The sequence below is a fragment of the Stenella coeruleoalba genome (genome assembly GCF_951394435.1).
Source record: "Stenella coeruleoalba genome assembly, chromosome: 9".
Classification (NCBI taxonomy): domain Eukaryota; kingdom Metazoa; phylum Chordata; class Mammalia; order Artiodactyla; family Delphinidae; genus Stenella; species Stenella coeruleoalba.
The window spans coordinates 72482903-72510045 of record NC_137155.1 but is presented as its reverse complement, the minus strand read 5'-3'; the positions used below and the strand labels follow the sequence as shown (position 1 = coordinate 72510045).

Sequence of the window (27143 nt, the reverse complement as noted above, 5' to 3'; positions counted from 1 at the left end):
TGGAGAAGTGAGGCTGTTTGGGAGTTGGGAGGCTGCTGTTAATAGTGTAGGTAAATGATGGCAGTGGCCTAGGCCAAGAGGAAGGAATAAGTGATGAGAGGTGGCTGAATTCTGGTTATATTTTGAACGCAGCTAAAAGGATTTGCAGATGGATTTGGAGATGAGGTGTGTGAGGAAAAAAAGGAGTCAAGAATATGCCAAGGATTTTGGCTTTTGTAACAGGGAGAATGGTTCTGCCAGTTACAAAGGAGCTGGAGGGTGGAGCAAGTTTGGCAGAGATGTGTGAAGATCAGTAGTTTTGTTCATGTTTGACATACTTTTTAGACATCTAAATGGAGATGTTTACTTTGCAGTTGGATATTTGAGTCCTGAAGTTTAAATTAGGAAGTTGTCTGCATATCAATGGTATGAAAGCCATGAGACTGGATGAAACCACCAAGGAAAGGAGTGTAGGGAATGAAGAGAGGAGAACTGCGTGCTAGGGCTCACTGACGCCAACAGGCTGGGGAGAGCAGGGTGACCAAGAAGGAGCAGTTGGGTATACCGTCTGGCACCTCCGTCTACTCCCATGAAACTTGTTCTCCCATTCCATATCCTATCTCGGTGCCGAACATTTCCCACATTTCCAAGACATCATGCTTGACTCCCACCTACAGGTCTTTTAAATATGTCCACCTGCATCCATCCCCAGGGCAGCATCACTTCTTACCTGGATTATTACAACAGCTTCCTACCTGGTCTTCCCTCTCCATTCTTGTCCCTGATCATCCATTCCCCAACGTAACAGAGATATCTTTTTAAAAAGACAATCTGATTATGTTATTTTTATGTTTAAAAACAGTTCAACTCCTTAGCACAGCTTAAAAGCCATGCATGATTTGGCTTCTGCCTAATTCTCCAGCCTTGCCACTTGCCATCTCCTCCCTAGAAATCTAGGCTCCAGCCACCCTGTCCTTCTTTGAGTTGTTGAAGCAAGCCATGTGTTCTTCCACTCTGGGTTTCAACACATAGATCCCTCTTCATGGAACACGTCTGCCCTCACCTTCACCTGGTTAACTCTTACTCTCTCTTCAAGTCTCATCTTAGGGAACATTTCTTCTAGGAAGCCTTCTCCAATGCTTCTCTTGCCCTCTAGGAAGGGTTTATGTATGTGCTCATACATCAAACCTGCCTCTGCCTTATCTAGACTTTATAATGTTGTGTTGTAATTTGCTTATTCATACTTCCCACTAGACTATAAGCTCCATCTTTAGCCCCTGGCATACTGCCATTACATGGCACTTGGTAAGAATTTGTTGAAGAATAGATAATGGAATGAATTAATACATGAAAGAATGATCCTGAATAAAAACTCTGGCAGTATGGATATAACAGAAAGAAAGGACTAGATTAGAAATTTATGTGACAATGATGCAACATCAATACTGACCATTGAGGAGACTGAGAAATCAAAGATGGCTAAAAAATGTCTACCTTGGGTGTAATAAACAAAAGTAAGGAAAGCAGGCAGAGAAGAGTTTTGGGCAAAAATAATAGTTCAGTTAATAACTGAGTGTCTGTTGGTCATTCAAGTGGCAGTGTCTTTAAGGTGACTAACAACATGGGCACAGTGGTTTAGAGAGAAGAGGGGGTTAGAGATAGCAATTGGTGAACCATTGGTCCATTAGTGTATTTGAAGTCATGGAGGTAAATGAGATCACCCATGGGCATGTTCAGTAAGAGAAAGGAGGGATTCAGATGGAACCCTAAAGACCAGAATCTAAACTTTATATCTAAAGGCTGAAGGAAAGGTTTGAGTGGTATTTCAGAAGCTTGAGAAATTTTAAGAAAGGAAAAGCAAGATGTATAGTGTCAAATCTCATAGAGGGGTCAAGTGGGATAACAGAAGTGTCTGTCAGATTTGGCAATGAGGTTTCCAGTGATTAGAGTGAGGATATTTTCTTGGGAGTGGGGAAAAGACTGCTTGAGTTGAATAAGTTAAAGAATGAATGATAGTAGAAAAAATGAGATAGTGATCTTCAAGAATTCTTTATTTAAAGGATAAGGCAGAAATAGGAGTGAATACTTAAGGTAACTGTATATTAAGGATCTTCTCAGGGTGTGTGTTTCTTTCTAGAAGCAGCAGGTTGAGTAAGGGCTGAATGAAAAAAGGCGATGGAGATTTTAAAGATGAGAGGGATTGGCAGGGAAGGTGGGATAGATGGAGCAAGGTGTTGGAAGATGTGGGGAAGAATGGGATCAAAACCATAGGCTGAAAAGACCATTTCATCATTTGACAGAGAAGCAAGGAAGTAATAACGGGTGACACAGAAACTATTCAGGCTTCTGTTTGCTCTCTAAACTATGAGGGAAGATACTACACTGAGAAGAAGGGGAGCCAATGAGATTCAAGAGCTTGAGGGAATAGTGGAAGTTTGTAATCATTGTGGTGGGAAAGGGTAAAAATGAGACTAGAGACAAGTAAACAGATTTGCTGGTAAGAGAAGCAGGTGCTATGAATTGGCCAAAATGGGCAATGACCAAAACAAGAATAAAGTTCTCTTGAGATAATACTTATCCTAATGCACAATGCTCATTTTCATTGAGTATCTAAACAGTCAGCATGGCAGATTTGGGGATTAAATGGTCCCATAATCATAACCTCTGTAGTGAATCCTTTGTAATGTTTATTAATTCATCAGATCTATGAACGTTTATTAAGAGGAAACGCCAGCATTTGATTATTTTTATTTAAAAACCATTATTATTGAAATCTGTAAGGAATAACTTCAGGGAAAAGAAAAACATATTGAAACAGATACTCTGTTCTCTTTTCAATAAGACCAACAGTCTAAAGATGTTAAAGAAATGAATCAGATATAATAATTATCTAAGTCTGAAAATGAAAACCCATTTAGGAATTGTGAGGGAGCCTTGATCCTAAATACAAGTCTTGTTATTCATTTAGAATCTTTAATAACATTTGGAAAGCAATTAATCAAGTTATGACACAGATTCAAGAGCTGTCGCCTTTCATTGTCATTAATGAAACTGGGGATCTATCTGCACTTTTCTGGTGATTTAAAGAACAACTTTTTGGTAAGCTATTTGAAGACTATAAGAATGTTTAAAGTCATTGGACCTTGATGTACAAATTTCAATGAACAATCCAAATGTGTGTTAGTGAGACTGAAATAAAATTTAGAAGTATCTTAATTTTGACATGACAGAAAGTGAATTTTAAGAAGTCCAAAATGCATATTCATTTCTGTTAGGAGAAAGCTTTCTTCTGTCAACAACCTTTGCTTTGATTGCTTCTTTATATAATTCAATAGAACTTAAAATATTTTACTGTACACTTATACTCTCAGTTAAAAAAAAAACAGCTAGGGTAATATTTTAGGTCCAAAGTTTCACACAGGCCCTGAATGATTCTATTTGTCTGCTGTCTTTATCTTAACTAGAGAGTGGTCAGGCCACGAGCTCAGTTTGGACAGTGTGCCCTTCAGCAGGAGCTGGAGGGATTCTGCCTGAATGTGAGGCCAGAATCAGATGACAGCTGCTCACCTAAGACTCTCAGAGTAGCAAAAAGACAGGAAGTGAAGGCAGGCCCTGATATAAGCTTTCCTTAACTCTTTAGACTACTGTATAAGTTTAGAACATGAGAAGTACAATTCTTACGCACACTAAAGCATGAACTCTGTACAATCAAGACCCAAAGAAATGGTCTCAAGATAATATCCCCAAGAAAAGCTAATATACATACACTGCAGATGATATCCAAATGGAAAATAATTATTGATATAGTTTTAAGGGCCATAACTTTTGATCCCAACAGTAGCAAATGGATTATAATGCCCTGATATGCTAGAAAATTTTAGTCATGAAAATGGTATAAAACATTTGTAACCTGGGTTTTTCTTTTTTTGCGGTACGCGGGCCTCTCACTGCCGTGGCCTCTCCCGTTGCGGAGCCCAGGCTCCGGACGCGCAAGCCCAGCGGCCACGGCCCACGGGCCCAGCCGCTCCGCGGCATGTGGGATCCTCCCGGACAGAGGCACGAACCCACGTCCCCTGCATCGACAGGCGGACTCTCAACCACTGCGCCACCAGGGAAGCCCTGGGTTTTTCTTTTAATACTGTGATTCCTTCTGAGAACACGGAATTTCATTTACAGTGTTTTTGAGTAGCTAAAAGAGTGCATAGGACACGCCTCTGACACTCAGAATAGAAGTCCCTCTTTTTCTGCTACATATTCCTGCTATTCTTACTGGTAGCTAAGGGTAGGATAGACTAAGAGGGCTGATTTAGAAATGGGTAGATGATAGCCTAGTTTCTCCCAGAATCAAACCACCTGTGACAGAGTTGGAGGAGGCTTCGACTTTGCTTATCATGTGCCTACCATTTTCCTGTGAGCTTTCCCTTGATTCCCCACTCAGTTTTGACCAGCCTTTTTCCTATTTGGAAGGTGGCAGCCTGATTCCTAATGGGACACTCTCTTCATGACTTGCAATGCACCCAAATCCATGACCCTTAAGCGTATCCACCCACCTCTCCATTCCTTTAACCTTGCTGACCCATTACCCTGGCAAAACCTGCAGGTCTTCTCCTTCATTATCTACTTCCTATATTTGTAGCATGAGAGTTATCAGAAAAATGTCTTAAATTGAATTACATTTTGCCAAATGTACAAATACATTGGAATACTCTGTACATTTTCCAAATGTACAGAGGCATTTGACTGCTCATTTATCAAGTTGTGAGACCTTTTAATTAGAGTTTAAAAAATTCTCTAAATGTAAATGTGTACAAACACATGGATATATAATTATTACTGATGGTTTGGTCAACCACTGAAATTGAAATTAAGCATGTGAAAACTACATAAATAAGTTACTCCTTATACAGTGCTATCTACAATTAAATTTCAAAACAAGTTTTAATAATAATATATGTATTCAGCAGCAAACTTTCAGATTCACCTAAGAAAACCTCCATTTCAAGACCATAATAGCACACTTTTCCTTTTTGTTCCCACCAACATATAAAAAATTGAAAAATTCTGGCACCTCAGTGTCATAAAGAAACAACACACTTTTGATCAGGAAAGGTTTTCTGGGGACAAAATGTGATGAGTTGTTAGAAATTCACAACATGATATCAAGGAAAATGTCAATGACCATGCCTTCTATGCCTTCTAAATACTACTTTCTTTTAGAGAGGAGTTGCTGTCTCCATAGCCTTCAGTACTCTAATCATGTGGATTTCAATTGCACTTAAAGCTACATATTTATTTCAAGTCTATATGGGAAGTCTAGTTACCACAAAATACACACTCACAAACAGGAAATCTAACTACAGTAAGAAGGTGTTTTTTTTCCCCCCACACAATAGAGTTCAAAGATGTGTCATCTATGTAATCTGGAGCAAAACCCAACACCACTATTATTGTTGAGTACCCCTCTCTCCCCTCCTATATTATGGCAACTTATGATTATATCATTATGTTTTCCAAGCCTGTTTGAACTTGCTGCTCTTGCTTATAGATACAAATGACCTGCCCTTTTCTGTGCAAAGCTTTCAATCAGTAAGCATGTCAAGGTGGGAGGAAGGATGGCAGGAACAGTAAAAGGGAAAAAAAAATCAATTTTTAGAAAGCATATGGTAACAACTGAATATTTAATCAAATTAGTCTAGAAATTCCTTCCTATTTTCAGCACTGTTTGCAAGGCTGTTGTGTCATGGTACAGAATGAATTTCAATAAATGTCATATATTTAGTTAGATGGCTTATTTTTAAAATTTGTTGAACCAGGTCACTGACTCAGAATAGATCTCATTCCAAGACATGACAGATGGATACTGATACTGAATAAAAAGATTGACATTAGCTGGAAGGTTCTGGGCAGAAGAAGAAGTCATTCATTTAACATTTAACAAAATATTTACTGAGTACCTACTGTGTGCCAGGATAAAATGATAAACATTTGGACTTTATATTATAATAGAAAGAGGAGTTGTTCCAAAATAATTTCCTTGGGGTTAATAAGGATTACAATGGAATACCAATAGTGAGCAAGGTCCTTAAAAGTACTTACATTTTTCACATTGCATCAGAAAAATGCATTAGTACTCATTCAAACATCCATTTTGTTATGGTTGCAGGATTTTAGACCTAACTCAGATTTTTGAAGATGCTGTTTACTAACCCTTAACAAAAACCAACTTCCTATTTTTCTGGAACAAAAGGGGCCTTACATGGTTTCAAAGATTTCTTAGACATCAAAGAGCTTAGAGAGACATACAGTTTATGGGTAATGATTTAGGATTTAGTGAATCAAAAACACATGGATTAAATTTCCTTTAAAAGACCCCTAGGTTTAAATTTTAAGAGGTAAAATGTTGGTCTAAACACACATTAGTCCCCAAAAAGCCAAAATTTATTTTTAAAGATAGTTTGAGCTGTCTTATGGACCTAAAACTTGGCTGGGTTTTACTTTCCCACATGATTAGGCCTCAAAGGAGACAACCTGCCTTCTGCTCAACAAATTTACTCCACCTCTCTCATTTGTGAAGACTACATTACTTCAAAGGTCTCTAGCTCTGAATGCTCTTCTTGATATTTTCAATAAAATATTAAAAACCAGAAACAACCCATGGTCTTATCAAACAACTGGAGTACATTTTAATTCCTCCAAGTCAATTATGTTTTTTTTTAACATACAACTTTAAAATTGGACCTGAGATTCTAGGTGCTAGGTTCAGATTTCCAGCTATCAGAGAACAAGAGATAATTTGAAAACAGGAAAAGGCCACTGATCTTAATATGTGCACTGTTTCATGACATATTATTATATTTGCATTTAAAATAGTAGGAAGAAATACAGTACATGATCTTCCGTTCTAACACAATGGCTTTCCGGAAGGCCGCTAGCCTGGGTATTTCACCGAGTTTTTAGGATTAAAGGAAACAAGTTAGTGCACAACCTGTGAGCTTTTATTCCTTTGGAAAAATAGACTGCAACACTGATCTAATGGCTTTTAAAGGGTACTCAAAACCAACACAGTGCACGTTTTGAATTTCAGTGGTGGAGGAATAACAACTGGTGAAGTCCAGGCAGCTCTTAGAAATCAAAACAAAACAGAGAAAGCACCAGCATTCTAAACGGAGAGTTTATTCTGAATGAGAACCTGGAAATGAAACAGGAAATCTACATATAAAGTTATGATGAATTTAGATTTCAGGAAATTATTGCTGCAGTTTAAGAATGAAATGACTACATTACTCTTATAGTTTAGAAATATACAGAGTTTGATAGAACGTATGTGGGTTGATGGGTTTAGGAAAATAAGTATGTGCCGATAGATGATGAATTTTCCAGTGAGGAAAAAAGGCTGAGAACTCTACAAGATAAAATACTTTTCAGAAGCAGTCCTGGGGCTTTTGGGCTGTGCCTGATGCTGAATTAAACAGCACCTGCGGGTGAAACAGGGGACCACTTGGCAGGTATAGTTGTGGCCAAGACTGTAAATCTGGCCTGCAAATATTTTGTCTCTCTAGCTCAAACAATTTTAAAGATGCTGAGTCAACATGTTAAAATTGAGAGATTTCTAGCTTCTGAAAAGCTGAAAGACACCACCACATGGGCCCGTGCCACTCACTGAGCCTCACGGCAACTCTGATGATGCCAAGCAGTGGCTGCTCCCCCTTAGGCAGGACTTTTTCTGAGCAGGTTTTTGGTCCCAGTTTTTGGTTAGTTTTACTCATTTAGGTTACCTGTTTGCAAATCTTCATACAGGATATAGACAAGGCATAGGGGGAAGAAAGAAAAGAAGAAGAAAATCCAACACAGTGGTTTAACACTGGAAAGGGAAAAGGAAGGAGAGAGAGAGAAGGCAAAGAAGTACACAGCAGACAGAAGCTGTAAACCATCAGCAATTGTCTCCTTTGCCGTCTCCAGATTTATACTATGAAAGCGATCTGTGACAAAGCCACGGGTATTAGTCTCAACAAATTCCACTGGGTCAGGGTCATTGTGTAGAAAATAAGAAGGAAAATTGTATGAATGGAGCAATTTCCCTGATCAAGGATGGGGTGTGGGGATGGGACCAGGTAAATGCAAGAAAATTCCATGGTTCTTTTCTTTCATTGCCCTCAAACCAAGGGATGTGGGCCTCGCCTTCATCTTCACCTTAGAGACTGTAATGAAGTATGGCAGGCACTGTCCAGGTACTTCCCATAAAAGACCAGGGACTCCACGTACAGTTGTGCAGGCTGTGCATTGCACAATTCCAGAGATAAAATATGAGAATGACACTCCCAAGGAATGCGAAGGAGAAGCTCTGCCTTATTCTTTCATCTCCTTCAGGTTCTAGCTCAAAGGCCACCTTTGAATTAAGGCCTTCTCTGACCCCACTACTGAATTTTTCAGTCACCAGCCCATTATTCCCTCTTAGCCTTGACAGTCCGTACTCCTCTTTCCACTTTATGCTTCCTGATAGCTCTCATTACTTCACATACATCTTATTTACGTGCTTTTATTTACTGTTTGCCTTCCTCATTATAGAACAGAGCATCATAAGGCCAGAGACTTTTGTCTGTTTTATTCTCTGCTGCATTGCCAGAGTCTAGAATCACGCCTAGTAGGTGCATAACAAATTACCCTGAATGCCTAAATCCTTAGTCACATTCTTAGAGTACAGGAACCTGGCTTTCACTAGAACCTGTGATTCTCTGACCATTTTTCATAATTGCTTGGGCCAGATTTCCTAATAATCCTTTGTTATATTAGAATAAATACATTTCAAATCCTATGGACCATTATATAATCTATATGGCTAATAAACTTTTATATAATTTCTATTTGCCCTATAGCTACATAATTTATCATAGAAATTTAAAACAACAGGAGTAACCTGTATACTTGCACAAATTTATACAATCACAGGAGAAACATGTATACTTGGGTATGCAATTAGCCAGTTCATTTTTTTTTTTAATTTCACTGTACTCACACCTCCTGTTACAAATGCCACACGAGTGATTTTTCTCTCAATTATATTTTACAGCTTATAAAAACACATTCTTCATTTTGTCCCTTGAAAAGCAAAGTAGTCAGATTTTACTGGATGTTTTTATTGAAACAAATCCCAAGGGGAATATACTAAACTGTTAAACACAGCTGAAGAGATATCTGAGAATGCGCTTTCTGATAGAAGGGTAGATTACAAAATTACTCACAGCTCTTAATCTGATAATAGGAGAATGCCCCACACATATGAATGGAGCTTTTTCTTGGTATGCTTTACTACAAAAAGAGAAAGGGAGAAAAAAAGAACTGGAGAAACAGAAGGTGAGAAAAACTCCGGAGACTAGAAATGTTACAGTCATCATTTATCACTAACCTAAGGATCCCAATGTACGCCTCAGTGCAAAATGCTTCAAAGAGTTAAACTTCCTTGATGGCTGGGCAGAGGCTGTGGTGCTGTTGAGACAGCATGGGGGCTAGGCTCATGCACAGGTTCCCTGTCTATAACATGGGGAGGTTAAGATAGTGAAACCAGCCTTGCCTATTCTGTAAGGTTGTTGCAGTATCAGAAAGATGATATACTCAGAAGCAGCTTCAAAATTTTAAGAGTTAAGTTCCAATCTTTTGATTTAAAAAAAATTTCTATTATTTAATAGCAAGTGGGATGGTGTCCAAGGCTGTCACTCTTTTGTAACAATTACGGACCTTGATTCCATTTTGCACGAGATTTATTTATCTGAATATCTAATTCTTCAAAGGCAGATATTTCGCTTCTTCCTTTCTAAAAATGTTCCTCTAGTACCAGACACATATGATGTTTAACCTACAGTTCTTAGCTATTTTTGCTGAAGCAAATGTGGGCCTGGCAGCAACTCTGTTAAGAACAGGGAATCAAAGTGATCCTGAATTGACATTAGTTAGTATATCTATCATTTATTACTAAGAGGTGACTATTTGTTTTGCACTGAGCAAAGCCCATGAAGAAACTCTGCCCTGAGGGCTCAGAGTCAAAGACACCAGTTTCAACATACACCAGAGTGAGGTAAACTCCCTGGCACTTGAGTTTCTGCATATTTTCTCCCCTTAAGGTAGCACAATTAGGAAATTCAGTATCCCATGAACAAACATAGCAGCTCAAGAAAAATATTGGGGATGATGGGAAAGGAAAGCGTAGATGATTCTGGTGAGACTAATGACAGTGAAGAAAACATGAAATTAGAGGGAAGAAATGGGGGCACAGAAAGCTTGGAAGCAGCTCTGACCAAACCAAGGGGAAGAGATGAGGGGGAAGGGGGCAGAGAGATGGGAGGTGCTCTGAATTTGTAGGGAACTGTTACTCAACATGGGTGTGTCACTATAGGCACTAGTGCAGCCACTTAGAGAATGTTGTGTGTCCTGAGAGAATGTTAGCCCTTTTGAATTATTCACTTTGTTTTGAGATGACCACATTTGAGAAAAAGTTTATTTGAGGCTATCATATAGACGTGCAAAAGGAAAATCAGACTAATGCTATTTTGGACTATTTATTTTCTTTTTTAACCAACAGCTAAGGAAATTGATTTTTGAAATGTATTTCTTAGTCTAATTCTCCTTGGAACAAATTTTAAAGAATTTCAAGATTATAGTGGGTCATAGTCTTAAAAGGGATTTATAAGATAAGGGTTTTTCTGCTGCTTAGAAAAGTGTCATTTTTCTTTTATCATAGGTTTAAAAGGCATGAAAATATTAGTTACAAACTTTCATACTAACTGGCTATGGTTAATCTTATACATCTTTATCATTCAGATAAACCTCAACCACTAATTCTGAAGTCATGGAAAGTACATCTAATGTAAACCTCTACTGTGATGTATTAAGAGTAAAGCAATCTTTGAAAAACCAGTAGTCAGCAGATCATCTTCTAAATGCCATAAATTCCATTATGTTAAAATCAAAATATATTTAGGTTAATAACTATAGGTTTATGCACTGTTAAGTTTGAAACCTGAACAGAATTTTTAAAACACCAGTAAATTTTATAGGCAATCAGCCACATTTTTGGTACTACAAAAATTTCTTATGAGTGACGTAAATTTTACTTGTATTATTCAGCAACTCAAAAAGAATGAACACTGAATACACCACAGACTTGCAGTCTACAATTGGAACCAAAGCACCTCACTTTCTGTTCCATTATGGAAGTTTACATGTTAAAACAAAGCCCAATAAGCTTGGAGCCAGAAAGAAAAACTATGTACCTGTAAATAATCCAAGCACCACTTACAGTTTACATAAAAGCACAATTTATGTCCTAGAGGCACAGAGAAACGTGATGTACATCATTTTCAGATCATCTTCATGCAGAAAAAATTCATTAGTCAGCTATAATAGTTTAGCTGTAAAGGAAAATGTTTTTCTGAATCCATTTGCATGGCAATGTGCATGTGTCTGCCTGATGGAAATGACAAAATAAACCTCCACCCAACTCTACAAAATGTGAACAGTGTTCTTAAAATTCAGGAGAGGGTCCAGATAGTCTATATTCTCTCCAACGTCAGTTTTTACAATCCTCTCATATTCACCGACCGTCTTAACTTGTCAATTAAAGTATCCTGATTATTTTGCCTAAGAGAGTTGACAATATTTCATTCTGCCCCAGGACTCCTTTACACATAAAACTGTGATAAGGTAAAACACACTGGGCAGAACTATTCATGCATGAGCCACAGGAACTCTCTCCAACTGCCAAATTAGTAAATGGCTCTTTTAAAACATAAAAGGTATGAAATGAGAAACAGTACTTTGGAGTAAATTCTGCATTGTAGATAGTCTGTGAAAATTCTTTCGTTCGTGCTTTAATTATTGGGTCAGTAACAGTCGTAGCCAGATTGCCCGACCTCTGGTTCTAATCTATTTCACCTAATAAGACAGATGTCCTCCACAGAGCCCCAGCAGAGAGATAAGGTAAGATTGAAAACGATAGGTCACAACAAGCCCTGTGTATTTGCCAGAAATTAAGAATTCAGACCCTCACAGAAACACCTGCCCCTTGGAAGGGGCCCCACGTAATACAGATATAAAGCAAGGATGGGAACAAGGAAACTGCTGGCTCGAAGCTTGCTGGCCACATCACCCTCCGTCAGGGTGACCGGATCACTTTTGAGTCAGATCACAGCCTTGAAACTTGCTGGGCCATAACAGTCATACACCATCGCCCACCCCTGCGCCCCTCTCCTGAGTCACACAGGTGGCTGTCAGAAGCAACCCCCTAAAACGAAAAGCCCCATTCTAGTTTCGACCTCGCCCCTGGGGCCACAGCTCTTTAGTTTCTGAAGCCCCTAAACTCTCGCCCACCTCCCGGGTCTTGCCCTCTGGAACAGCAGTCAGGTCTCTTAGGGGAACAAAGAGCAGAAGGGCAGGGGCGAAAGACGGGGTGCAGGATACGAAAGGGGCTGTAGTTTTTACCTTGCGGCGCCCAGGAGCCGGCGGAGGAGACGTCAACCGGGCAGGGATCAACCGCGTAGGGATCAACCGCGTAAGGACCACCCGCGCGCTCCGCGCCTCCCTGCCTCTTCTCAGCAAGTCAGCTGTCGCCCCGCATCTGGCTCGCGCCCTCCGCTGGGCTTCGCATCTGGTCACAAAGCGCTGTGGGCGCCGGGGGCGGCGAGAGCCTCCGGGTCACCTGTGGCCGGGCCCAGCCGAACGCCCCGTCCTCCCGCCGGCCGTGCTCCCTCCGCCCCTTCCCACCCGCGTTCCCTCCGCCCCTTCCCACCCGCGCGCTGCCCGGGCCGTGACTCAGCCGGGCATCGGCGCGCGCGGCCCGCGGCGGCCCGGGCGCGTCCAGCCGGGAGGAACGGCCAGGAGACCCGACTCGTGCTCTCGTCCGCCCGCCCCTGCACGTGTCCGTCTGTCTCGTGCGCTGTCCGTCCACCTCGTCCACGGGTCCAAGGACCGCTGAGGTGGGGACTGGCAACAACACCCTGAGGGGGAAATCGGCCCCCGCCCTTCCTGCCGCCCGCGCGCCGCGCCGGGCCCCGCGGGGGTCTCGTTTCCTCCGCCCCTCCCCCGCCCACAAGGTGAAACTTTCTAGGTGGAGTAGAAGTTTTCTCGCCCTGGCCGCGCGCACTCTCCTCCCCACCAGCTCGGGCAGTTTGAACTTAGCACAGCGGGAGATAAGCGGGACCGAGTCTCCCCCTCCTGGTGCCCGTGCAGCCAGCGGCCCTGGCGCACCGAGAGTACTAGGCGCGCACACGGCGCCCCTCCTCCCCCCGGCGCGCTGCCGGCGCGAAAAGCGCGAGGCTCTGCTGTGAGGACCCTCTCCCGCGTCTCGTCTCGGCTAGCAGCCGGGCGCTGACGCGGGGACGCGGAGATTTGGCCGCCACACAAACAAGGAATTCATTGTCAGGGATGGAGGTAGGAGTGGATGGACGAATTGTCCCAATGATTTAATTATGCAGCGATTATCCCCGACTGTAATAACTGAGATTTCTGGAAGGAGAAACAACACAGGAGTTTAACCCTGAGGAAACTTGCTGTTTTAACTTTCTCCCCCCCCTCCCCCGTTCATAGCAGGAAACAGGCTGATTAAATAACAAACAGCAGTGAGGAAGCCCAACTGCGCAAAAGTTTAATTCTTGAATGTTGAAATCTTATGATATTAAAAAAGGTTGGGGGTTTGGTGGATTGATGTGCGTTAGGGTAGCTTTTAATATCTCACGTGTCTGAATATAAAAATTGGCATTAACCTTCAAGAGGAAATAAAACGCAGGTAACAAGCTCAGAGGAACAGCTTCTCCTGTGAGGACTTAGCAGCTCTCCTTTCCTACTCTCTCAAGGGCTGGTCAGATAATGGCGGCTGTTAGTGAGAGTCAAGGGGCGAAACAACATTTACTATGTGGATTCGGGAATGACCACAGAATGAAAAACAGAAAGTATAGTTAGGATAGTTACCGTTTTCCTGAGAGCTTCTTATCTGCCATGAACTACACAGAGCACTATCAACCCTCAAAAGTGATTACCTCATAAGTCCCCAGTTTTGTGGAAAAAGAAAGTTCTCGTTACATAATACTAGAGCCCTGCATGGATCCATTTCTAGATGAGGAAACTGAGTGCCTAAGAGTTCCTAAGAGGGTCACACAACTGGTTAGTAAAAGAGGAGTGATTAGAACCCAGCTATCAAATCCCAGCCAGGTGTTCTTCACACTGTGCCAAGAGGCTACAGGCTAGCAAGTTTGCATAAACAACCCAGTCCTACTGAAGACTTCCTCATATCACCTGACACAATTTAACAAGGACTACTTCACATTAAAATGCAAATTTACTGGTTGAAGGGCACTGGTCCTATTTTATGGACAGATCCGTTATATATTTGGGTTCAGGACCAACTTTAAATAAAAGGTGAATAAACTAATGAATTTAGACACACACACACACACACACCCACCCACCCACACCTAGCCATAGCTGTCCAAATGAATTAGAGTGTTGTTTCTATTTTTTCTGTTTCCTGGTTTCCATAGCAATATGTTAACTGGATTTTTAGATTGCATTATGTAGTTGCTGTAACAGGTTTTCTGAGTTTGTGTGCTAAGATAAAAATATAAAAGAAAAAAATTACAATTAAAGTGGTAGACCCAGCAAAGCCAATGCAAACTGGAAAATAAAATAGCTTATAAATCCACATAACCTATTCTGTATTTTCAGCCCTGAAGTTTCCTACTTTCTAGTTACTGACAAATTTCAATTCAGTTTTGAAACTGGATTAAAAATTGTCTTTTTGATTTATTAACCATAAATAAGGAGAAAACATTTAATAAAAATAACGTAACTAAGAATAACGTAACTAAAAAGTATCTGAGTGTGTGAAAATCAAATAGTTTTTACACACTACTAGATAGGTTTCCCTTTCAGGGAAAGGGTTAGAAGTATAATTTCACATGTTTGGTTTTGGATAGAAGCAGATACTTTAAAAAAGCAATAGGAATTCTACAATTCCATTTCGGTTTTGTGGCAAACTCTAATTGTTGCTGTTTAACTTTCCTTGGGTCCATGGCATGGGTGACATGCTGTATGATGAAGTTCTGTTGGTATTTTCTGAAAGAAACCAAACCCTTGTGGCTGACGCTCTTGGCTAGCTAGGCCAGCACCTGTTCCTAACTAGATATTCCCTTGCTTCCCTCCACTCTTAGGGCTGGAAAGGAGAAATACTTGCTTTCCCAGACTCCTTTGCAGTCAAACATGGCCATGTAATGGCACTCTGGCAGTGAGATTAAGCTGAAGTCTGTTTTCTGATTAAAGGGATGTAATAAACTTGTGCCACTCCTTCCCACTTCTTGCTTTCTTGATTTTATGTATAATATCCGGCAGAGAGCTAGCTAGCTTGTGACCATGAGGAGAGAAGTTGGCTCTGACACTGCTGAGCTGTAGCACCAATGCCAGTAGACACCTGCTTCCAGATTTCTTGTTTTGTGGAAAAAATACTCATTCCAGACACTGTTAGGCAGGGTTTCTGTCACCTGGGGCCAGCAGCCTTCAAAGCTGATGTACCTCTCAAATGGGAAGCAAGACATCTCCAAGACTAAGTCTAGCACAGTAGTTAAGAGTGTGGGTTTTAGAACGAGACAGCCTGGATTTCAATCCCAGTTCTGCTGCTTGCTAGCTATGTAACTGTAGGTCAGTGGCTTAAAGTCTCTGTGCCATATCTGCAAAATGGGGAAAATAATAGTGTTATTGTGAGGATGAAATGAGAAGCTATAAGTGAAGCGCATGAAATAGTGTCTGGTAAAATATAAGTGCTCAAAGGCATGAGTTATTATTTTCCATGTATTTGTGAATAACACATAGTGCTAAACTATAAAGAGGATCCCATCTCTTAACCCTGAGGTAGGCCTAATGGTAGCCATGGTCAAGAGGGAGAGGAACAGCTGCTCTAAATCTGCTCTAAACATGCCACATCCTTTCTGCTCTTCCTTCAACAGATACCAATTCGGATCTTTGATGGCACTCTTTAAGTTCATTCACATGGCACTGTTTTTGAAACAAAAATGAAAGCAACCTTCTTAGAACAGCGGCTTCTTGCTGGCAACCTGTGGAAGGCAGGGCCCACAGACATGCACAGGCCCATAGAATGCTTTTTAAAAGTTTGAGTTGTGTAGACAGAGGATATGTTCTGCAGTTTGCTGTTGTCTTCCCAGTGGTTTGCCATTGTTCTCCCATCTTCTCTTGTAATGCATCCAGCCTACCTCTGATCTTGAGGTCACTTTCTTAGGCATTAGGATTTGTGTCCCCTCTCTTATTTATTCTTGGATTCTCTTTGTTCTCCTCCCTTCCCCGGCCCCAATGCCCCTATTACTGTGCTTATGGAAAATGTGTCTCCAAAATGACAAGAAGAGTTCAGGTGATAGTTCCTCAGGTCACCTCTGTTGGCAAATACAGTTTGGGGATATAGGACTCCTCTTACCTTTTTAGAGATACATCATGCAAGTTAGAATATTGAAGATTCTGGAAATTCACATGGAAAAACAACAACAGAACAAAAAAAACCCCAAAACATGCTTTTTTTCCTCTTAACATGTTCAGTAGCAATTTTCTATAAAATTAGTTCAATAGGTAACGTATTTTGGGAAACCTTGCCTTAAAGAATGGATATACCAGCTACAAAGGGTTAGAAGAGGGCACTTTCAGTATGAACTGCTTTTATGTTGATTTATATTGGTCATTTGTTTGTGGCTGGGCTCTCTAAAAATAAAACATGCAATGTTAAGTTATCTAAAAATATAAGTAAGCATATTCAATATTGAGGACAAGTACAAGACTGCTAGGCTCTTGAAGTTACAAGTATCACGATTTTAATCGGAAGGTCTAGGAGACTGGAGGCAGAGAAATTGAAAATAATTTACCATCTCCAACAGGGTGCTGCAATTTTGTTAGTGATTTGGTTCATTTTCACATCTGGCTTATTGCCTCTTTCCCCAAATCAGGCAAAGGTATAACATACTTCGCTCTCATTTATTAAATGTCTTCTATGTATCAGTCATGTCTTTGAGTTCTACTTAGGTCCTCATAACAAAAAACTCCAGCATGGGTGTTATCCTTCCCAGTTTATGTCCAGGGAAATGAAGCTCAGAGAGATCATGTAACTTATCCAGGGTCACACAACAGGCCTAAGTCTGTCTCTTTCTAGAACTCTGCACTTCCCCTTGCAGCCATTATAAACTGTCCATGGTCCTATGGTGAATGATGCAGTTCTTAACGTGGGGCAGGATAACTTAAGGCTTCCTTTAATTTTCCCTTCTTTTCCATCCACAAAGTCAGCCACAACCTAAGACACGGCCACCCCTCTTCTTGACCCTTGGGGACTGGATGTTGCCATGCAGAATAAAGGTGCTGACACCACCTGCATTGTTGGTCTATAAAACACTACACAGGTTGGATCATGGGTCCTAGGCAGTCTGGATGGCCTACGTGGTGGACTATGGGTGCATAGGGCCAAGACCTCCCACTGTGAAAAGGAACAGGAATACCCTCTCTCCAATGTCTCTGTTTTCACAACTCCTGAGCTCTCCTTTGGGGACCTGGGGAATGTGAGAGAGAAGGGGAAGCACCAGATGACAGAGAGCCAGGAGTCCTAAGAGAGGGTCTTTGGAGAGTCTCTTGTCTTTTCAGAAGATGAGAAATAAAGACCAAAACTTGCAGAAAGTCCCAGAAGTCTGCCCTCATAATTCTTTCTATCAATACTTTCCTCCCTGAAACTGTATTAATTTTTTTTTTCTTTCTCTTTTTCTCTCCTCACCTTTCTTCTCCTCTCTTCTCCTCTTGTTTTCTGTTTTTTACCTTGTGGTAAATTGGTAAAAGCATTTTGGGAAAGAAAACAGGAAAAAAATCTTTTATTTTTATACAGCGTAGTACAGCATTATTTCCCAACTATCTTATCCATTTCATCTGTTAATCTAAATGGTTTGGCACTAATACAAATGGATTAACCCATCTTGTGAAATAATGCACTAAAAAAAGTGTTTCCTTCATTGATCAACTTTTCTTTATGAATAGCCCTTTACAAATGTGTATGTGTGTTTGTGTAATTACTGCAATTCTAGGCTTTACCATTAACTTGATGAGGGCTTTGGCGCTTAACCCTTGTGGATCAGTTTCTTCAGCTATAAAAACAGTTCCAAAGTCTGATGAAAATGACTTAAAAAAATTAAGTATCAACTAAAATTTTACTGAAACCAGTAAGTTTGGAGCAAATATAGCAAACAATTTACTAATTGTATTATATATAAGGGGACATTATATTAGAAAGAAAGTACTCCAGTGTGTGGTTCTTATTAACTACTGCCTTGTTCAAATATGATAAAATTCTTTTTTCTATTCCAATGACTGACTGATTTAATGACTCAAGGATAATATATTTAGTGAATCCAAAAGTAACTTTGGTGATTTAGAAAAGGCTACAATATTTAACAGTTTAAGCAGGAATATCTAGGTTTTAGTGACATTGAAAAATGATAGAATGTTTGAAAGGTTTAATTAGAGTCACTGTAACTATTACACATAACTAATGTATTCTGATTTATAACAAAGATGGTTCCAACACTTTTGCACTGGCCAGATTTTTACCTTTTGTTTAACAACCTCAGAGTCTAAGCATAATTACTATTAGTGTATGTACGTGGAAGGAAAGGCACTAACTCTGGATTAACCTTGGTTTGCCAACAAAGAATTAAAAAAATGAGAGCACAGACAAATGGTGACCAGTCAGAGGTCATGTTCAGAAAGTCAGTGGTGATGCAAACTGCTTCAACCTTGCAGTTTTTTGGTCTATTATAAACATTCATGCCTTTACTTACTTTGAAAAACAAAATCCAACCAAACTGTCCCCAAAAGGCAATTGCAAGCTAACCTCTAGACAGAACAGTCAGAACTAATAAAATCATCTGCAAACATTCTGCTTGTGTTGAAGGAACTTTCAAGGAGTGTGTAACCTGAATTAGAAAAGACATCTTTTAAAGCTTTCCCTGAAGTGTCTGGGCCATCTGTTTTGGCCCAAGCTCCCCATGTTAGAGCTGTTATCAAGTACTGTTGGCTCTCCCATTGCTACTGTTAACAAATGGATTTGTCACCCCAAAGTTAAGAAAAACCAGATGTTTCCTTTGTTGTTCTATATTCCGATGGCAGGTCAAGAGGCTGTTTAAACAGCACCAGTGAAATTGAGATTTAGAAATTGAGATCTTATTAATCTCGTCAGTGAGGTCATATGATTTAGGGCTGTTTCAAGATTTAGACTGAATTTCAATATTTCGCCATCCACATATACTGGATTACTTCCAAATTAATTAGTTCTTTATAAATATAAACCTGTATTTTATGGGAATCAAAATTTGTATGCAAGAAGTTATAAATATGGAATAAAATATTTAAACATGTCAGGTTTTGTAATCCATCAACTAAATTTCTAACCAAATGTTTATTGAGCCCCTGCCATGTGCCAGGGAAGTGCTAGTGTCTGGGGCTACAAAGATGAATGAGATGTGGTCCTTAACACTGAGGGGCTCATAGTCTAGCACAGAAAACCGGCATGTAAATTAGCAGACCTGATACAATGTGGCAAGTGCTAAATACTGTTAGGAGAGTGTTATGGACTAACTGTGGAGATCAGGGGGAGGTGAGGAAACATGGAAGACGCTGCAAGGGAGGCCACATTTGAGCCACATGTGAAAGGATGAGCAGGAGTTTGCCAGGTGACTGTATTTACAGGGTGATGGAGGTGAGGAAGTGAATCCTTAGCAGAGGGAGCAGGCACACAGGCTTAAAATAATTATATATTCAGCATTCTGCAAGTAGTTCAGAATAGTTGGGAGCACAGTGTGTTTGGGACAAGGGCAGGAAACGAGGCTAAATAAATAGGTGAGGATCAGAATATGAGGCATCTTATATACCACACCAAGAAAGAAAATCTGTGTGGTAGGTGATAAGGAGCCACTAAAATATTTTAAGTAAAATAATTAGAATTTTACATTTTAGACAGGCCACTCTGGCTTAATTTAGGGTTTGGAGCAGGGTGAGTTGAAGGCAGGGTGGCAAGAGGGAAAACTATTTCTTTAATGCAGGGGAGCAATGATGTAAGTTTGATGTAAGGCAGAGACTCTTGGGTGCAGGACAGAGAGGAAGGTTTGATAGATGCCTTGGGTGTGGGACACACAGGACCACGTAGAAATAATAGAAATTGAGCGATATTCAGAAAGGTTGCTTTTTATTTGTTTACTTTTTGTTATTTAATGAAAATCTGGGACACGATGACACTTTCATTTTGGACTTGTTGAGTTTGAGTGTTTGTATGTCCCTGCACAATGAGTTGTTGGAGGTCTGGTAGTTAAGTCAAAATACCAATGTGCCAGATTGTTCTATTGTCTACTTGGTTATTCTGGTAACTACGTTTCTCAGACTCTCCTTCTCCATGTAATTCCAGATTGGAGTTGGCCTAAAGGTAAAAACTGTGTGAGTTCTGGGACGTGGAAGAGAAGCAGCGGTCATTATATTCTGAAGGTTATCGTCAGACCCAGGGGTGCTGCTGGGTGCCAGTTTGTTCTTGCTCTTCCCGCCTTCCTGATGCTGGCCTTGCCCATCAAAAGTGACCTCAGGCCTCCACCGGACGCTTGGCTGACAACTCAGAGAGGTGGCAGCTATGAAGGGCCAGCAACCTTCCATAGCCTTCGTGGTCTCGTCCCAAGAGCAGGACGTACTGGCTCCCTGCAAGCTCTGACACGTTCGTGACATTTTTTCTGCTCCTTCAACTACATTTTTTGGATCTTTATCTTCCCAGCTCTTCCCACAATCGTGTAAGTACTAATTCCTATTATAAATTCCTTCTTCCGTATCACTCATAGTGGTTCTGCTTCCCAGACTGAATCTTTTTAAAGCTGCAACCAAAGTGTATTTTGCAACAGAACTCCTTGTAAAAAGCACTACATTTAATACCTGAAACTTATCGTTTGAAGTTGTTTTGATTTTGAGAGTTTGTTTTTTTCCTGACTTCTCGATGGTGATCACTGGTGCAGAATGATGATCTTACTGTGTCTAAATAGGAGAAATTGTCAGGATAACTAAGAGGAATTTCAAGAAAATTCAGCATTTCGTTCTTTTGCTTTTAAAAAAAATCATCATCATTATTATTTGTATGTGAACATTTTAATACAATCTAGTGCTCTAGAACTGTCTGGACCAAAGAGAGCCAGGCATGAAGATCTCAGGTGCCTTGGAGACAGGGAGGGAGGACCAAGGCAGATTGTGGCAGGAAAAGAGGTTTTCTTCCTGCTGGCAAGTGGAGCCATTGTTGGGGTGAAGTGTGTGGCGTGTAAGTTCTTGTTGGAAGAACAGCTGTGGAACAGAGGTCCTGATGCTATTGGCTCAATGAGGATCCCATCATGAGCAGCTCAAGAACGGGAATGAGAGGAAGGGGCTGTCCAAAACTCTGGAATAAGCATTTGGGTTGCTCTTCTTAGACCACTCCTGCCCTGGGAAGAGGGTGGAGTTTAACTCCAAGGATGAAAACGAAGAGGTATTGACTTTGTTGTCAGTTATGGGAAATGAGAATTGATCTAGAAAGGTGTGTGCCCTGGTGAGTACTTTTTTTTCCCCCCTGCTTTTTTTGCCTTTCTCCAAAGCCAGCAAAGGAGAACATGGGTATCTTCTATTGCAAGAAGAGACTGGCAAAGGAGGCAGTGTCAACAGCCTTGTCAGCAAAGGCAGTGGTATTGGCATTATTTATTCCTCTGGTGGGAATGACCTTCCTTCTTTTATTTGCACGGCAAACTTTGACTCATCCTTCAAGGTCCAAACCTAATGTTGGAAGGCTTCCTTGACTGGCCCTCTCCCACTCCACCTTGTCCCACACCCTGGGCAGGCTGACAGGTTGCTTCATCTGTTTTCCAGGGGCACTTCATACTCCTAATTTAGCATATCTCACACTGTATTACAACTCATCTTTTTTGTTAACAGCATAACCGCATGATATATTAATTTATGTGATTTTTTTCTATCTTCTCCTTTATGGATCAGAAAGCAGTAATGCAAAGAAAATGAGAAAAGCTGTCAGTGGGGCCAGGGGGAGGTAGGAGGTTTTACATCTCTTAGACTGCTGTACATTCAGAAGGGGCTGCCTTGCTGCAAATACAACATAACCTGGCTTTGCATTTGCTTGGTTAGGCAAGACACCAGAAATAACACCCTTTTAATCCATTTGCCTAAAATCCTTGGTATCTCTGTATTTACAAAGTTTTAAAACTGCATAAGCAATTCTGGAAATTGGACTATGTCCTCTGCATGCTACTGTGCAGGCATGGCAGGCATTGGAGACTGTGCTCTGGGGGCAGAGCCTTCATATGCAACCTGCTTTATGGGTCTCATGACCCTTGACCCATGCCTTTCCCTTCTCTTGGGAAACGAATAGGATTTGTTAATTAATAATCTTTACCTTCTCTTGGGAAACAAATGGGATTAGCAAATGGTGCCAATGTTGATTATTCTTAAGGAAGTCACACTGAGATGGGTGTCTCCTCCCCAAAGGGCGTAGTTAGTATACGTACTGCACGAAGGGGGAGTCATACAATATGTGCAAATTCTTGGACAATTTTTGTCCAGATAACATGCTTGCTAGCTGTTTTCTATCAGATACTCGCAAGGTATCCACTACTTAGTGCTGAGGAGGCAAAAATGTTGGGAATTGGATGTGTCCATTAAACTTATCACAAATGAGGTAAAGTGTGTGACTAGAGGGTACAGTCTTGTGGGCCTGGGGAAGGAGAGTTGTGCCTGGATGTCACCCAGGACTCAGAGTACACCTGTCCCTTTGATGTACTTGTGATCATGCCCATGACCCCTGGCTGTGGGGTGGGGAGAAGCCCTCTTGCCACCTGAAGGCTAAGTGAGCCATGACTGCTAGGGTTCCTGTACTGCTCAGGCAGGTAAGACTCCATCAATCTGTGTTTGTCTCTTGCGGTCCTGAAATTACTTTCTCATTATAATGAAAAGAAGTGAAATGAAACCTGACCTAGGAAGAATCCCTAATTTTGGCAACATTCAAAAACATGTAGCGAGGGCTTGGCTTTTGAAGGACAGCACAATCCTTCTGAAAAGGTGCTAATACACAATTTGCTGAAAAGTCTTTCATGGTTATATGATTCAAGTCCCATGGGGCTTGTCTGGGACTTGGTCACTGGAGTGAAGTAACTTAAACAGAAGTCCTCATGAGGAATTGGGCACAGCATAAGGTGCTGCAGGTCAGATAGCTCAAATAAAAGATTTACTTATGTACCTGTGATGGCCATGGTAATGTAGCCAGAGTATCTGAATTAAAGTTGAAAGGGGAAAGACAAAGGTAAAAATTAAGAGGCAGTTCTTTGTGTCAGGACTAAGGGATGAAGCAAGGGCACATCCTAGGCATGAGCCAAGAGGGCAGCAGTGGGATGACTGGCATTTCCATTACCTCTCACCTGTTTCCTAGGTCCTCTGTTTTCCTCTTTCTTGGTTTACTCTTTCATTTTTGGTGCAACACTTCCTCCTGTACCCTCCTGAAAAAGGGTGCATGTGGTTGGTGCATGTGGTATGGGGACATGTGATTGGTAACCCCAGATTGGTGGTTACCAGAGGGACAGAGGGTTGAGGGGTGGGTGAAATGGGTGAAGCAAGTCAATTATATGGTGATGTATGGTAACTAGACCTTTGGTGGTGATCACTTTGTAGTGTATATAGATGTTGAGTTATAATGTTGTGCTCTTGAAACTTATGTTAATACCAATTTTACCTCAATTAAAAAAAATTAAAGGGGAAGAAAGAGGATGCATGTGACGAGAATTTTTTGAGACCTTGCAAGTCTAGATATGTTTTTATTTTACCCTATTGCTTGATTGATAGCTTGTCTGGATATAGAAGTCTAGGTTGAAAGACAAGTGTCCATTATCTTCTAGCTTCATTCTTGTTCTTGAAAGTTTGATAATTTTTTACCTGATTTTTTTCTCCTCCTATTCATTTTCTCTGCTATCTCTTCTGGGACTCCAGAATTGAGATGTTAAACCTGTGGGATTTATCATATAATTTTTTTCATATGTATACAAAATATATATGTATATATGAAATAGATACCATGCCCCACATCTTGGCATCTTTGAGGATTAACAAAGAGGTCAGTGTGGACAAAGAAAAGTAAGTGAGGAAAACAGTCTCAAACATATTTATCTTAATTATTTTAAATAAGTCGAGGTCTTAATTTAGTAAATGATCTTTGACAAGAGAAGTAGAAAGAAAAAAATTTTTTGGTAAATATATTAAATTTTCTCTCTTGTACTGAATATTATCTGTTTCATCTTTAACTCTGAAAATTTGCTAGGGTAACTTGCTGGGTCACTTTGGATGAGTCACAACCTGTGCGTTTTCATTTCCCAGATAAAACAAGCAATTGGGTATGTGTAATCTTCTATATCACATTTGGCTTTAAAAGCTGAACTTGCATTGGGTTATCTCAATACTAATTAATAATTCTGTTGAAAGAAGGGGCACAGAGAGGAAGTTAAACTTAAGTTGTTTAATACTGGTGCTCATTCAGCATCTCAGGAGAAGGGTTGGTTAGAAGAGACTCACACCTCTAAGGTTCATTTTTATTTTTTTAATTTATTATTTATTTATTTATTTATTTATTTATTTATTTATTTAACATCTTTATTGGAGTATAATTGCTTTACAATGGTGTGTTAGTTTCTGCTTTATAACAAAGTGAATCAGTTATACATATACATATGTTCCCATACCTCTTCCCTCTTGCGTCTCCCTCCCTCCCACCCTCCCTATCCCACCCCTCTAGGTGGTCACAAAGCACCAAGCTGATCTCCCTGTGCTATGTGGCTGCTTCCTACTAGCTATCTATTTTATGTTTGGTAGTGTATATATGTCCATGCCACTCTCTCACTTTGTCACATTTTTAGATTCTAAAGTTCTTCTATATTCATTACATTCAAAGAGAAAAAGATCACAGATGCTACTCAGCCAATGTAGTTCTCATTTGAAGAATATAAATGAGGTTTTAATTTAGCTATGATCATTTTAAGTGCACAATTAATAAAACATTTGGAGCATTTAATGTACAATTATATGGCATAGCTCACTATCACAAGCATTGAATGAGTACTCTTTGTAATAAAAAGTGTATGGAAGAAGTTCTTAAAATCAAATCCAGTCTCAGGAGTTCGTACCCACACTTTTTTTTCTGGCTGTGCCATGAGACATGTGGGATCTTAGTTCCCTGGCCAGGGATCTAACTCTTGCCCCCTGCACTGGAAGCATGGAGTCTTAACCACTGGACCGCCAGGAAAGTCCCTGTACCAAACACTTTTAATGTACATATTGCAAGCTGAAAAGAAGAACAGTATTTACTCTGACCTCTTTCCAAATTTATATTCTATTACTTGGCTCTCTGCATTCTACTTTATACTACTCAGTATGTTTTAGACTTTCATATGTCCTGGCTTTGTTTTTGTTACCTGGAATCCTTCCATCACTACTGTCCACCCTAAGACTCCAAGCACCAATATCTTACCCATCCATCAAGGCCCATATAAAGTATTTTCTTGCTTAAGCAACCTTTCCTGATTCTTCCAAGAAACTCAATTTTTTTCTCCTTTAAAGTTCATAGCACACTTTTTTTCTTTTTTTTTTGCGGTACGCGGGCCTCTCACTGTTGTGGCCTCTCCCGTTGCGGAGCATAGGCTCCGGACGCGCAGGCTCAGCGGCCATGGCTCGCGGGACCAGCCGCTCCGCGGCATGTGGGATCTTCCCGGACCAGGGCACGAACCCATGTCCCCTGCATCAGCAGGCGGACTCTCAACCACTGCGCCACCAGGGAAGCTCCTAAAGTTCATAGCACATTGACTGTACTTTTCTAACGATACTTATGTTATTCTCCCTGGAAATATACCTCCTTATCTTCCTTTTTCATTGTAAGCTTCTTGAGTGCAGAACCCATGTCTTGCTCTTCTCCATATCTTCTACTATACTCAGTAGAAGACTCTCAATAACTGTTGTTAAAATGAATTTCATATTACTCATATGTAGACAAAAGTCTATAGTTTTATTAAAAAACAAACCAACAAAAACTTTCTAATCTGTATTGGAAAACATGTATATGTATCCTTAAAAAGTGTTATATCCCTGGATAAAGCTATTTCCCATTCTATCATAAATTACTATCATCTTTTCTATTCCACCTTTATTATTAGCAGAGACTTTCCATGTTTATCAGGTTTTGATGATGAGAATTCTTTTCCTTGGGTAAGTCATTAAAGTTAAATTTGATATTCCTTTGGAAAAGTACCCCCCACACCCCTGCAACCAAATAAAATAACCCATAAGTTTAAACTATTAGCTTTGAGATGGCTTTCGTTAGTTAGCTGGCTTAAAACTCTAATGTTTTGAGTGCGTCAGTCCACAGGAAAGGGTGAGCCAGGTGGAATGGAATCCCAGTTCCCTCTAGCCTAGCCAGGATAAATGTCCTAGGAGAAATTTTCCAAAAATTTGTTTTAAGTTTCTTGTGATTTGGAAAATGAGCAGCTTCAAAAGATCTTTCGGGATATTGTCCTATATCTAAACTTTGGATTGCCTTTATTCTAAGGGTTTAAAAAAATCTATTTAAGGAACATTTTGGAAAGATCACTGACGAAAGTCTGAGCTAAAAGCCATTGGTTCATATATCATTAGTCTTCATGCTGTTTGTCATCAGTAAATCTTGTATTGGATACTTGTCCAGTCCTATAAAAATAAATAACACGCTTGCCTTTATTTCTATATTTTAACTTCCATTAAAGTGAGGCTTAGACCTCATTTTTTTTCGGACATAGATCAGATTACAAGAAGTAAGTGTAATGTTAAAGCTTTTATTTAGTGACTGAACTAACCTTATCTGCCTCTTTAAAGGACCACGGTTGTATTTCCTTATGTATTTGGAAAATTAGTTCAAACATACAAAATGCATATAATTAATTTCTCCAATGAATAACAGTTTTGGGATTTTAAGTATTGTCAAGATGTTTCATGTCATACTGAGAAGTTAGCTCTTTGGATAGTGTATTCACAGTATTTTACCATATTTTTATTATTTATTCATCACTATAACT

The 27143-nt window shown here is 40.2% G+C and overlaps 2 protein-coding genes across 6 annotated transcripts in view; one reads left to right on the top strand and one right to left on the bottom strand.

Moving 5' to 3' along the window:
* Window positions 1-12692, bottom strand: part of MET (MET proto-oncogene, receptor tyrosine kinase) — a 128537-nt gene extending 115845 nt beyond the window's left edge. Inside the window, exon 1 of the mRNA XM_079931189.1 lies at window positions 12451-12692. The gene's annotated coding sequence lies outside the window, so the exon portion shown is untranslated. The remainder of the gene's footprint in view (window positions 1-12450) is intronic.
* A 326-nt stretch (window positions 12693-13018) lies between these two features.
* TFEC (transcription factor EC) overlaps window positions 13019-27143 on the top strand; it is a 667358-nt gene continuing 653233 nt past the window's right edge. For 4 of the 5 annotated variants that reach the window (XM_079931385.1, XM_079931390.1, XM_079931383.1 and 1 more), the window contains exons 1-2: window positions 13019-13398; window positions 20453-20822. The gene's annotated coding sequence lies outside the window, so the exon portion shown is untranslated. Of the gene's footprint in view, window positions 13399-20237; window positions 20823-27143 lie in introns of those variants that run through there. The other variant, XM_079931384.1, reaches the window with a different exon arrangement.